Source organism: Gracilinanus agilis, chromosome 6, assembly GCF_016433145.1.
Source record: "Gracilinanus agilis isolate LMUSP501 chromosome 6, AgileGrace, whole genome shotgun sequence".
Taxonomy (NCBI): domain Eukaryota; kingdom Metazoa; phylum Chordata; class Mammalia; order Didelphimorphia; family Didelphidae; genus Gracilinanus; species Gracilinanus agilis.
In genome coordinates this window covers 26,674,056-26,689,227 of record NC_058135.1, presented here as the reverse complement: position 1 = coordinate 26,689,227, position 15,172 = coordinate 26,674,056, and positions in this window count along the sequence as shown.

Below are 15,172 nucleotides of genomic sequence, written 5' to 3'. Positions count from 1 at the left end.
AAAGTAGCCAACATGGAAAGGTAAACAAAAGTTCCCAGAGCAGTAGAAAGAGGTTAGGTAAAAAAATATACTGCTGATATCCTTTGTCTTCTAATTTCTCTATCTCCTAGCACCCTAGAGAGGCAGTTGTACCTTTCTATTCAACAAAGCCAATTTAACCAGATCAATAATTTCCAAAGATGATTCTCAATGGAATTTCTATAATAACATTGGCATCATTAAAAAAACAAACAAACAAACATAAATCACTGGGTGCATTAGCCACATTTTCAACTGACTTGACATTCAGCCTTCTTGGGAATGAGGGCTGCATAAGTGGTTGGGGCCAGCAACAGAGAGAGCTATGGATGGCACTTGGATTTGTAACATAAGGGAAGAGCGGAGAAGATATCTCCTCAGTTCCCTTGATTTTACCTGATGATTTACAAGGTATGTAAATTAGGAGACAACCACAGAAGGTACATTTAATGACATCTTAATGCATCACAGAATTTATGACAAGGCCTCAATAGCTTGTGCACTCAACCAGTGCAAGCAGATGCTGCTATAATTCTACTTAATACTTAGAAGCAAAGTAAAGCATATTGTTTTTGGTACAAATGTTTATGAAACATTAATAAGAATAATATGCCCCATTCAATGCTGAACATATAACCTGAAATCCTCTCCTATAAATATTTATAGCGGAGACATTTGGTTCACAATATAAATTGATCCCAAACTCAGATTCTAAGATGCTGCTCCATTTAGTTTCTCTTGTAACATGTATTTTTTAAATAGGGGTGAGACTTACTGGCTAGTGAGGAGACAGAATATTCTATTTATCCTAGCTGCGTAAGAACTGGAAAGACTGCTCTGAATCACTATAGCAAGTGGTCTATCCCATGTGTGATTAGTGGTCTTAAATGGGACTTTGACTATTGACTTCACTAGTTACTATTTAGCTCAGAAGAATGAAAGGGGTCCATTGATTTCAATCAAGCCATGTACTTACATAGCTCCTAAAGCCAGGGTCACTGTATTTTGATGCAGATGATATTTATAACACAAAGAATAGAAACTGCATCTTTCCACCAATGTCTCAAAGGCTGACTTAGTTTGGGCTTTCTTTTTTCCTGCAAAGACCAATTAGAGGAGTTAAAGGAGTTAGTATAGCTTTGAGACAAAACTTGCATTCCAATTTTACTCTAAATCTGTTTTATCACATAAAACTTCATCATCTCACTCAGGAAAATAGGGTACTCAAGCTTTCAATCATACTATTTTCATTATGTAAGTATATTTTCTATTTGCAGTTGTATCATGTTTCTTATAATGTCTCTTACTGACCAATAAAAAACTCCTTTTCCTTTCTTTGCCCTCTCTAATCAGGGAATCTTTTTACTGAAAAATATTATACTCTAACAGTAATTTTCTTCCATTTTGAAATTGTCCTAATGGCTAATTGCTTTTGAACATTGCAATTCTAAGCTGTAGAGATTCTGCAATGAAATGTGTGTGTGTGTGTGTGTGTATATATATATATATATATATATATATATATACACACACACACACACATATATATGTACATATGATGTATGTATATATGTACCTATATATACATATATATCCCTGTATTTTGTGTCAGCCTTTAATTTTTGAGATGTTTAGCATGGTCAGTTATGTTTTTTCAAGTAGCAAAGTTTATTCATTTACAATTTCTTACTAGAAGAAATTCCCTCTTGTCTAGAGAATGTTTAGAAAATATATATTTCCTGTAGGGTCTCAAGGACAATTGCTTAAGGTGCATTGTGGACATGGCAATAAGAATAATTTAAAGAATAACAATGAGTTTCTAGAGCTCCATTTTAATCATTTTAACCGATGTCCTTCACCTTGGTAACATCATGTGATTAAATTCAGAGCAACAAAGTATTTATTAATTGCCTTTTGCATACAAGGCATAGTATTTGTGCAGTATCTATCTGGTAGTTCTAAGTTTATTGTTCTGATTTTTTTTCAAAATACATGATATATTAATAGTTATTATCATTATGTCAAACATTTTATGGTTTGCAAATTAGTTTATAAATGTCTTATTATTTAACAATAACCTGAGGTAGGTGCTATTATTATTCCCCTTATGATGAATGAGAAAAGTGAGACTGACTTGCCCTGAGTCACATTGCTGGTAAGTCTCAGAGGCAAAATTTGAACTGACATTTTTACTGACTCTGATGCCAGTACCTTATTTGTTGCACCACTTTGTTGCCATTCCATTGACATTTCCAGTGTGGAAACTCTCTGCCAGCTCAGATGAGTTGAACAACTTCTCTACAACGGATAGGCTTAGAGAATTTCTTGGGACACTCAGGAGTTAAGTGACTACCCAGGGCTACCTAACCAGTATATGCTAGAGGCAGGACTTGAATCTTGATCTTCTCAAGTCATGTCCTCTATTCATTCTACTGTGTGTCTTTCTTTGTGGTAATGCCCACAAATCTAAGTCCATCTTTTCATCATTATCAGATTCTGGCCTCTGTAATGGTGAGCTTTGGGACTTTGTCCTGAAAACATTAGAATCTTAATCATAATCCGAATATGCTATGTCTCCCTAATAATGCTTCCAATGTTTTTCAGGTTGTTGTGTGGAGAGAACACTGGGTTTGGAATTAGATATCCTGGATTTCAAATCCAGCTTTGTTTCTTGTTTTGTGTCTGAACCTCTACAATTCACTTCAGTTTCAAGTGTAATAAGAAAAAAGGCTATACTAGGAAATCTCTAAAATACCTTCTTTCTCTAAAGCTAAGAACCATTATACCTTTATTTTAAGGATCTGTAGATAGAAAGTGAACATTCATGTTCTCTTTCATTGAACAGTCGTGTATAAGTTCTTTGGCAGTCTTCAATTTGGCTGACATTTTAATGGGCATGCTATTTTGCAATAATATGCACCTCTACTAGATATCCTCAAAACAAACCTAGATGTCCAAAAGAGTCTCCATCAGTCCCCACTACCATCAGTATCATTCATCATCCTGAAATCCATTTTCATAGGATCATAAATATAGAGCTGGAGATATCTATATCTATATCTATATCTATATCTATATCTATATCTATATCTATATCTATATCTATATCTATATCTATATCTATCTATCTATCTATCTATCTATCTATCTATCTATCTATATCTATCTATCTATATATACATATAGCTTGGAGCTGCTTTACTTTATCCTCCCTCATTTTACATACGAGGAACTCGAAGCTCAGAGACATTGTGACTTGCCTACAGTCATACAGATCAGATCAATAGGGTACAGCTGGCTGAGATTTGAACCTTGTCCTTTTTCACTATCCCATTCTGCCTCCAAACCTTCCCATAATTGTCACAACCTCATCGTATTTTCTATGGTCACCATGACAAAATTTATTTAAAGTGAATTAAAGTATTTAAATTTAAAGTAATTTATAGTACTTATAATTTACAGTACTTTATAGGTAATATTTATAATGACAGTACTTTCCTCTTGTTTGCTGAAAAGTAGTGTGACATAGTGGCCCCAATTCTAAGAAGACATGACTTCTACTTTTGCTTTTGCTACATATTTGTCATGTGATTTTGGGAAAATCACTTAATCTCTTAAGGTTTGAGGCGACTCTATAAGAAAGTGCAACCTGCTTTGGAAGAAGGTGTTTCCTCAATTAGCGAAATCATATGTTGAGTCCCTCTTGTTGACCCTTGACTTCCACCACCTGACATTTTGCCCATAGTCACATGTATTAAGATGGAGAGTGAGTCATAGGCAATTCAGACATTAAACCATTTAAAATCTTAATGGATTATAAACTAATCTGGACATCTTGACTCTAATGGGATATATAATTCATTTGTAAAAAATAATTTGCTGATTTTTCCAAATTGCAAATCCATAAAAGTATGTAGTAAAAGCTACAGAAAACAGTTTTCTGTTAGAGTCAGTTTCCTAAGAACATCTTTGCAGGAGAGTTTAAATGAGAGGAAATTAGAAGATAATTTGATTTCTGATGTTTTATTTTATAGACAGTTGAGAATAGAAATATATAAACATTTTCAGACTGTTCAGATCACTGACTTTTTAAAATTTTATAAATAAGAATCATAGAATATAAAAGCTGAAAGGGCCACTCTAGCTCTTGGCCTATGAGTTCCAAGGGAATAAACATTGAGTCCAATTCTTACATGAAATGAATTCTTATATTATAACGTACTTGACAACTAGTTGTCCAGACCTTCCAGGGTTAGGAGGGAGAAAGGCTTGAGAAAGGCTGAAATATATATTTTATAACTCAGAAAACCAGTCATCTCTAACATCTTATTATAAAATATTAACAGATACCCAATGCTTTAGAAATAAAGTCCAGATTCTAAATGGACTCCAATCAAATTATCTGGACTTATCTTCTACAATCTATACTAAAGTCACACTGTGCTACTATGGGTCTCCTTGTGAGCTCCATGTTTTCCCATCTTTGTTTCTATGCAATCAGAGTCCCAGGTCTATCTTCTCTGTGTGTGTGTGTGTGTGTGTGTGTGTGTGTATTTCTAGAGAGATTGGCATCATTGTAAAGACCTGTGGGTGGATTTGACATTATTAACCTAAAGAAATTATGTAGAAATACATTCCTATAGGAAAGAATGCTATACAGTGGAAAGCATCAGCCTGTTTAATCACAAATTCTTCATTGTGTTCCTTTTACCACACCTTGATTAATACAACCTCGCTAATTGATAACTAATTTATTAGCACAAAGCTAGCAAGGAGGGATTATGCCTTAAGTCAATGCATAATTATGCATTGGGTCAATATCCCAAATGATCTCAACATGACAAAAAAATTGGAAGAAATCTAACAAAATTAAAAGGAAGAGGGATAAATGTAAATTACTGAAATAGGGCAAAAGAATTACCTTCATAAATATAGGATAAGGTGGCATGGCTAAATTCAAAAAGGGTCTTAGAGGACCAGAAGATTAATATAAATCAACAGTGGCATGTTCTATCCAAGAAAACTAATGCAATCTTAAGCTGTCTTAGGAGAAACAAAGCATTTAGAAAGGGGAAGATGATTTTCATACTGTATTCATCCTGTTGAGGCTTAACTGGATTATTATTGAATTTTGGATATCCTTTTCCCAGTATTTTTTGTTTATTGATGTCTTATATTTTTATCATCTTAATTTGTGAATGCCTTACCCTCTTACTTCCCATTGAAATGTTCCTTGTCACAAGGAGTAGAAAAGAATAAGAAAAAAAGATAGTTTATCAAAAAACAGTCAATATATCGACTGTATCTGAGTGGATCTGGAATATCCATTTCATACTGAGTCCTCCATTTTTGCACTAAAGGGAGGGAAATGGATCATTTTCAACTCATTTTTGGGGCCAAGGTTGGTCCTAATAACTATAGTGTTTAGTTTCAGTTTGTGTTTGTTGTCTGGTGAGTAAAAAGGTAAACCGAGGTATATTCTCTGAGCAAAATCAGTTTATATTAATAGTGACACATAATTACTAACAAAATGGGTCAGACTGGTCACCTCAATAAGGGCAGCAATCACCATGAGGAGGGGGAATCCCTTTTTATTGTCAGGCAGGAAATAAGAGAGGATCTGGGTAGTTGGGAAACATTATGATTGATAAGGTCTGGGAAAAGTGGATTTGGCATTTGATGTGGCTGATCACAACACCCCTCTCTGACAATTAAGGAATATTAATAGTTTATAGAACTGCTTTGCCTCTTGAATCTTGGCTAGGAGACCAGAACCACCTGGTTTAATCTCTACCAAGGAGAGCTCAAACCTCTCTAATTGCACAAGGAGAGACAAGGACGGAATTGTCTTTTGGGGAATGGCAGCAGGGTAAGCTTTTTGGAATTTACAGACAACAAATAATTTAAGCTGTTTGCAACTTAGAAACACCAAGGAGATGTCCCAGGGGCTAGCTGCATAAATGATAAAAACATTCCCTTTCCACCTCACCTTTAAGTAAATTTGGACTAGGAAAGACCTTTTGAGCTAGGGGCTAACAACTGTAAAAACAAAACAAAACTGCATCATAAAAGCAATTACATTATAAAATCAGTTCAAAGAAGTCAGATATAATATTAATTTTTATTTTTTCAGTTGTGTGTTTTTTGCATATTTCTTCTTACTTCATTCAATATCAGTTATGTCCTTCCAAACCTCCTATTTCTTAATATTTTAGTTTCTTATGGTATAGTAAAGGTTCAGTATTATTCTACTATAGTTTGTTTAGTCACTAGATATCAGTTTAAAAAGGATTTGGACAAACTGGAGGGTACCTAGAGGAAGATTCTTAGGGAAGCGAAGAGATCAGACTATGCTAAATGAAAATTAGTTAAAGGCACTGGACCTTTTTAAGCATTGGAAAAAATGAAGTGACCAGTAGAAATTCTGGGGTTGAATATTTCATTTTGAATTATCAGGAAACTTCTCATTATTTAAAGTTATCTCAAAATTGATTTTGGGGGGATTTGATTTGATTTGAGATATTATTCCTCTTTATTTATAGGGATTCTAATTGTGTGATGACTTATTATGAATGTTGTATATGTATATTCAAATATGTCTACTCAAATAAGAGTTGGACTAGTTGATTGAGTTTTATAACTTTGTGATTCCATCATTTTTAGACCATAAACCATGCTCTTGACTCCTTGTTCTGAGACTGACACATGAGATAAAATTTCTGTTGGAACCACTACTGAAAAAATGATTAAAAACACATGCGAGCAGCTAGGTGACTCTGTGGATAGAGAGCTTGGCCCAGAGATGGAAGGTACTGGGTTCAAATCTGACCTAAAACACTTCCTAGCTGTGTGACCCTGGGCAAGTCACTTAACCCCCAATTGCCTAGCCCTTACTACTTTTTTGCCTTGGAACCAATATCTAGTATTGGTTTAAAAAACAAACAAACATGTTTTGCTGGTAAACCAGTTAGGTGTGTATGAAGGGCCTCTGCACAATAACGACTCCTATGTATATTCCTGAAAGCAAAATGTTATTAAACAACCTGGATAAAATGCTTTTAATGAGATCTAGTAAAGTACATCCATTTCATATAATATAATTTAATTGGAGCAGAATAATAAAGCACCCAAATAAAATAGAGCAATTTCCATCTATTATTTTCATTATTTTAATATATGAGCCACCAAATGAATCTCACAATATTTGGGAAGATTTATTCCTCCTCAGGCTATATGTCAATGATGACTAGTTCCATTTTGAAATGATGTAGATGACATATAATGCCATCCGGTCTTGAATTCTGATTGGGCATGCCTATAACTTTACATTTTGAAATCAATGTCCTCAAAGTAAATAAACTGAGTCGTTGAAATAAAAAAACCCTTTTTTTTCATAAAAGGACCTGCTATCATCAAATGTGTGTTGTATGCAATCCATATGACTGCTAAAAACATGATGTTTTTCATCCGAACTGATACACTTCCAATAGAGAGAGAAGAGTCAAAATAGAAAAGAAAATCCCAGCATTTGTATAGCTTCTGACCTATTTTCTGCAGTAACTTATTAATTAATCAGTACTTTAAAAAGGAAGCTATTGTGTTGGCTGAACCTTGAGTGCCAATGTGGTGGCAGTAATTTCCACAGAGAAGACAGCCCCTCAGGCTCACTGCCCTCCAGGCCTGTGGCTAAATGTCGTGTCACATTCGAAGGTGCTACCTCTAAATACAGCCCTAGCACTGTCAGAATTCCCAGCCGCTATCATCAGACAAGTCTGTGCTTCCACAGCCCAGACAACTGGGAGTCTTTAAGGCACATATTGCTATCAAGCTCTTCTTGGCTCTTGAATTAAATTCAATTTTACAAGTATTTATTTATCACTTACCATGGTAGGAGCAATATTTCCAAGGCCCCTGCCATAGGGCTGGGTTAGACTTTTTTAGGACCTCATCCTTTATTCCTGCATAAAGCTTATTACAGTGCTGGACTTAAGAGTGAAGAAGACCTAAGTCCAAATTTGACTTCAGAATATTCATTAAGTGACCCTACACTAGGCAAACTCAATTTCTTTATCTGTAAAAAGTCAATAATATTATTAGTTTCAATTTCTGTAAATTGAGATGATAGCACCTACCACCCAGGGTTGCTCTAAGGACAAAATAATGTGTAAACATTAATGGTGCTATATTATGGCTGTTTTTTATTATTAAAAATGGCTAATTAAAAGTACTCACAAAGAATCTGTTTGCAAAAATCCTAATGAGGGTAAAATATTAGTCTCTCAAACTAATTTATGCTAGTGGTAATAAATTATTGTGATTTAGTCATTCTACAAATATTTATTCTTTGGTGTGACCTTTTATAGTTCTGTGACAGGTATTGGAGTATTTTAGTAGGGGAAAGAGCTTTTGGACTTTAAATCTATAACCCCTTTATGTAAATATTTACTTTATAAGTAGATAATTTCCCTAATGTTGCCAGAGTTGGACCCTGATATGTGAGAACCTGAAACCAGGTTTCAGAGGAAAGTTCAAGCTTCCTGAGATGAACCTGGACAGAAAAGGGAGAGTTCTGACCATAGAACAAAGGTCCTACAACCTCGGTCAGCTGGTACCTGGTAAGCCATTGAACTAGATATAAAATGAAGAGGATGAATCAGATGGTCTCCAAGATTTCCCTTAAATCCATGATCCAAGACAAAGACTATATAGTTTTAGACATCTCTTTTGATTATTGACTGTATCTTAAGTAATAAATGTTCTTTTTCTCAGACATAAGGATCATAATATTATTATAGTAAATGAAAACAAGTTAGTCAGCCATACCTAGTCACATCCTCTCTCATGTAATATCTGACCTTATGTTGTCCTTCTAAACCTCTGTAGGTCGTATACCTCATTCCAATTTTGTCCAAATTCTTCCGAATCCCAAGCTCTTCCAATTTGACCTAAGATGTTGTGTCTCAGGTCCTTGTCATTCTATGAAAGATCAATTCGAAGTTCAACAGTGTTTACATGCTATACATCTTGTCCTGGATCACTAGAAATTCCCCAGACTAGTCAGTAACCATTTGGCTAGCAATTATCAAATATCTAATTGTCAATTATCAAAACGAATACTTTGTCTATCCATTTCTTTGTCTGTTTCTACATTCAGTTTTGAGATCTTCTGATTTCAGACATTTCTAGGTCAAAGGATTGTTTAAAACTTTAACTAGTATTAGGATGAGCTTTCTTTTCAGTTACAGGGAAAGGAGGAAGATGATATAGTTAGCATGCAATTGCTATAATGTGATATAAACTCAATTAAATTTAATTAAGCAGGTTTAATGACCAAAATGGTAATACGGTCCCAGTTTATTATTAAGATCAAGCTTTAGCATGTGTTTGGCCTGATGGATTCATGCTTTCTGCAAACACCCATTTAGTTTGGTTCTTGTCTGTCACTATGTGAAACTGAATCATTCCAAGAAGAGAATTAACAGCTATCTTGCTTGTCTATCATGATATTTATGGCATAGTTGGGCAATAATAAAATGGAGTGGTTAGTTCAAGTAACTCACAATTCTGGATAATCAAAGAAAGATAAGCTAAAAGTGAAAGCAAAAGGAAGAAATAAAACTTGCAGTCAGATAATTATGTTTTCTCATTAACTCTTATTGCACTCTGTAAATGGAACTAAATATGCAAGTGTTTTTAGACGACTGAATATATTCCATTACTAGGATTTACCTGCTAATAAAATAAAAATCTTCTGTTTTTGAAATTGAAATGGCAGGCAATTCTAGCTTTCTTGTTACATCCTAATAGACATATACAAAATTTATTAATGTTTTTAAAGTCTTTTTGCAGATAAGAAGTTAAAAAAACACAGGAGTCATTTTTGTTGAAGTATCAGGAATTCCCCTGCTATAGACATTTTGATAGTAGCTATGCATTTGGGAAAATGGGTTGATTGGTCAGGGAAGCAGAGAGGATGGGGGCATTTGTATGAGAAATCTGACAGCTGATTCTATCTAAAGTGGGTGAAGTTTGTAAGGTGGGTATATAAGAGGTCCTGGCAGCAGAAGAACATGTATGATGCAAAGCAGCCTCTGTCATTCAGGTGCAGCTGAGTATAGATTTGAGAAAAATCAAGACAGCAAAAGAAGTTCCTTCTAAGGGTTGGAAATGGTCTAGGTTTTGGAGGGAAATTCAAGTTTTTCTCAATTTTATATGAGACTTTCTGCACCTTTCTCTTGGGGGTTTGGCTCTCATGAGAAAGAGGACTAGATGTGAGAGAGGTGGTGTCACTCATTGTTTCCTAGACAGGAGGAGAGACAGGGGCTGTCATTGCCCAGTCCTGTCTGAGACTGGTAACTGCTATATCACCAGGGCAAACACACGTAGAACGTGAAAGTTACCACATACAGCTATCATCAATGACCTGATATTGTGGAAATGGACTGGGCTGGCCAATAGCAATGTTATATTTGTGAATTTCAAGACATTTGCAAAATGATATAATAAAAAAACTGTATCATAGTTTCCATTGTATATTATTTAAATTTAAACTGCTCTTCTCCCCCCCCCACTCAAATAAGTGCCTGGCAACATAGTAGATGCAATATAAATATTTATTCCTTTCTCTTCCCTTCTTTTTTACTTTTTAAAGCCCTTTAAACTTAACCTCAACATAACTTTACCACAATATTAAGAATTACTTCTGCATTCTACTGTTTAGTCAAGCCTACCCCATTCTTCTTTTATTTCCTATCTTCTCCCCATTGCACTGTTTTGTTTTTTCTGTCTCTAATGTTCTTCACTTCACCTTTGCCTCTGAGAATGTATTTCAACTCTGTTCAAGTCACATCTTTGACATGAGACCTTTCCACACCTCCTCCACAAGATTTTATCTATATTCTGTATAATTATCCATGTAACTATTACTTCTTGCAATATAATTCAAACTTTTTGACTTAAGGTACTATTTGATTTCTGCATTTCTAGTCTCAGCATCTAGCACAATGCCTAGTACATAGTGGGCATTTCATAAATACTTGTGAGTTGATATATAAAATTTATTTAATCATTTTTCCAGAGGCAAACAATATTCAGAAACACTAGCCTCACAAAAAATTAGCAGTTTTGACTGTTAAAAATGAAACCATTTTATATTTTAGGGAACAAGTATACAGGCATATTGATTGTGTTGATTTTCTTACTAGTTCCTTAATATGCTGTATGTAAGGCAAATAAATACAACAAAAAGCAAGGGCATAAGGAGAAGACATTTAGTTCTATAGAAACTAATAATTATATATTATAGTTTAGATAATTATATTTGTTCTTCACAATCCTAGGAAGTAATACTTGTCCTATAACTTCAATCTATAATTGGGAAAATATATTTTTCTAAAGGTTTCTAAAAGTTGTTGAAAGAAATGATTGAAACTCAGATTTACCACAGTAAACCCCGTTTTATATCCATAAGATATTGATTTCCATGTAACGTTTCTTACAGATTTGTCTAACTCTTCTTCAGCATCATTGATATAATTTGCCTTTGGATTTTGCTTTCTTTGATATTTTTATTCCTTCCTTCCTTCATCTATTTTTGGTTTTAATTGCCTTTATGAGTATTTACTTCTGATTTTTTTCTCTCTGTATTCTGTTGAGCAAAAATAGATTTGGTCTCAAGTCATCTAAATGCAAGGTTGGCTAATGTATTATAACAATGCAAATTGATTCAGGTGATGAAAGATCTAACTAAAAGTCAATTTCTACAGATTAAAAATACTTTTACTGACTTTTAAAATCATTTCTTGGGGTGTTTAAGTTTTCATCTAAACTCTAATTTCATGGTATAAAGTGAGGGTATAACCAGAAGGATGTAATAAAGGAAATAATACTTTCAGTTCCTCCCAACCTACTTCTCTTGCAAATAGTCACACTTTAGTGTTTTTTTTAAAAATAGGTAATAATAAAATGGCAGACCAGTACTTCAGATTCTTTCAGTCTGTGATATTATAATTTAAATTAATTACATTTTTTGGTGAAAAAATTCTACCACATCTTCTCTTCCACAAATAACTCAGACAATGCCTTTGGAAACTTACCCTTAGGACTGGCATGTATCCAAGGCAGTTAACTAGAGGTGGAAATAGTAAAATAAATGAATGGGTAGAAGTGCAATGAATGGATAGAAGAGTTAAATAAGAGGTAAAGATCTTGTATATCGTAGCAAATTGCCTTTGGTCTTTAAGGAGATCAGGGCTTCCTAGAGGCCAAGGTGAAGTTGCAGAGCTCCAATCATGGAGGAAAGTCAGTGAATATTCCTATGACATGAGGATAGAGGTGTGCTGGTAAAGCTTTAACAATTATCAGAGAAAAATGTATGTAGCAGATAATGTTTTTTCTATACCCTTACCTTCCATCTTAGAATCAATAATAATAATAAATACTGATTCCAAGGCAGAAGAGTGGTAAGGACTATACAATTGGGATAAAATGACAGGTTTACAAACTAGGGAGACCAGATTTGAACAGAGGACTTCCTATTTCTAGGCTTGACACTCTAATCACTGAGTCACTCAGCTGTTCCAGCATTTAACTTTTAAGTTGTCTGCCTTATTAATACTTTCTTAAAACTAGACAATAAAGAACAATAAATCATGCTAAGATTTGTAGTTTTTGCCCATTTCTGAAATATACATGCTCACAGTGAAAATCTAGCAATGGCTATCTTTTTCACTTGGAGCTGGCTTCAGGACACCTTTGGATAAAAACTGTCTTACTGGAAGAACATCTAGCTCTTTCCCTAAGAAACTATTAAATTCTACCACTGACAAATAAACACTTCATATTACTACTCATGGCCATTATTAAGTCGACAGGGCAGTTGATCTATAGGGGCAGAAAGGCTATAGCTTCTAGCAATAACCATTGTAAAGGAATAAACTTCTCCTATGCTCTGACACTTCCTCTAGCCACATATAAAAAGCAAGAAGTTAGCCCTTTGGACTGACATTTGTAAATTGGTATATATATATATATTGTGGCTATATGGATAAATATATTAGATAGAGGGAAGGTAAGAATACCAAATGAAAAATACATTGTTAGTGATCTGGCTTTTCATTTGTCTGTGTTCTCTCCCTCCTTATTGACACCTCTTGAAATCTCTAATTCCTTTCAAAATTGAGCCCAAGAGCTAATTCCTCTAGAAACCCTTTTCTTACTTCCACACTTGTTAGTTCTTTCTCAACACCCAATTACTATATATATATATATATATATATATATATATATACACAGATATATATATTTGGTATTTATCAAATATTTCCTTACTGATGCATGTACTACATCTCCTTATTATGCTAGCTCCTTGAGGGCAAGGAATGCCTCCTTCCAATATTAGCCTCATCTGCTGTGAGTAGCATGCTGGTACATTTATGAAATTGAAGCTTTTTAATTAATTAAAATGACTTTGCTAAAATCTAGTTGAGGTCATGAAAATTCAAAAGATTTAGAGAGAAAATAATTTATTCAGGGCTAGAATCATGAAAAGCTATGTCAAAAAGGTAGATCAGCAGAGTTTTTAGATCAATTTTAAAAAAAAAATTAGTTTAACAAAACCAATGCAACCAAAATTAGAAGGGAATCAATAAATTGGGAAAAATATTTATAACAAAAAATTCTGACAGAGGTCTAGTTACTCAAATATTTAAGGAATTAAATCAATTGTACAAGAAATTAAGTCATTCCCCAATTGATAAATGGGCAAGGGACATGAATAGGCAATTTTCAGATAAAGAAATCAAAACTATCAGTAAACACATGAAAAAGTGTTCTAAATCTCTTATAATTAGAGAAATGTAAATCAAAACAACTCTGAGGTACCACCTCATACCTTGCAGATTAACTAACATGACAGCAAAGGAAAGTAATAAATTTTGAGGGGATGTGGCAAAATTGGGACATTATTGCCTTGCTAGTGGAATTTTGAATTGATCCAACCATTCTGGATAGCAATTTGAAACTATGCCCAAAGGGCACTAAAAGACTGTATGCCCTTTGATCCAGCCATAGCACTGCTGTGTTTATACCCCAAAGAGGTAAAGACTTGTACAAAAGTATTTATAGCCACACTCATTGTAGTGGCAAAAAACTGGAAAATGAGGGTATGCACTTTAATGGGGGAATGGCTGAACAAATTCTGGTATCTGTTGGTGATGGAATTCTATTGTGCTCGAAGGAATAAGGAACTGGAGGAATTCCATGTGAACTGGAAAGACCTCCAGAAATTGATGCAGAGTGAAAGGAGCAGAACCAGGAGAACATTGTACACAGAGACTGATACACTGAGGTAAAATCGAATGTAATGGATTTCTCTACTAGCAACAATGCAATGACCCAGGATAATTCTGAGGGACTTATGAGAAAAAATGATATTTACTTCCAGAGGGAGATCTATGGGAGTAGAAACACAGAAGAAAAACAAATGCTTGAACACATGGGTTGATGAGGATATGATTTGGGAATATAGATACTAAAGACCACCCCAGTGCAACTATCAATAATATGGAAATAAGTCTTGATCAATGATACATGTAAAACCCAGTAGAAATACGTGTTGGCTATGGGGGACAGAGGAGGGGATGGAGGAGAGAGAAAGAACATGAATCATGTAACCATGGAAAAATTTTTTATCAACAAATAAATAAATAAATAAAGAGTAGTTTAAGAAAATACAAATAGAAATACCTATCCTCTCCCTCCAAATAGTTGCACATTTCCCTCCAAAAACTCAGATTTGAAACCAAACAAACTCTTTTCTAAAAAAAAACTTGATTTGCTGTTCAATTGTTTTCAGTGTGTTCAACTCTTTGTGACATCATTTGGGGTTTTCTGGGCAAAGATACTGGAGTGCTTTGCCATTTCTTTCTCCAGACCATTTTACAGATGAGGAAATGGAGACAAACAGGGTTAATAACTTGCTCAGGGTCACAGAGCTAGTATGTGTCTGACATGACCCTTCCTGATTTCTAGGCCCAGCAGTCTATCTACTGCACCACTTAGCTATCCCATAAATTTCCTTACTTTTGTAATAAACTCAATAAACTATATATAGTCTTCATTCTTATTTCTCAGCAGGAGTTACTAAGGAGAAAAT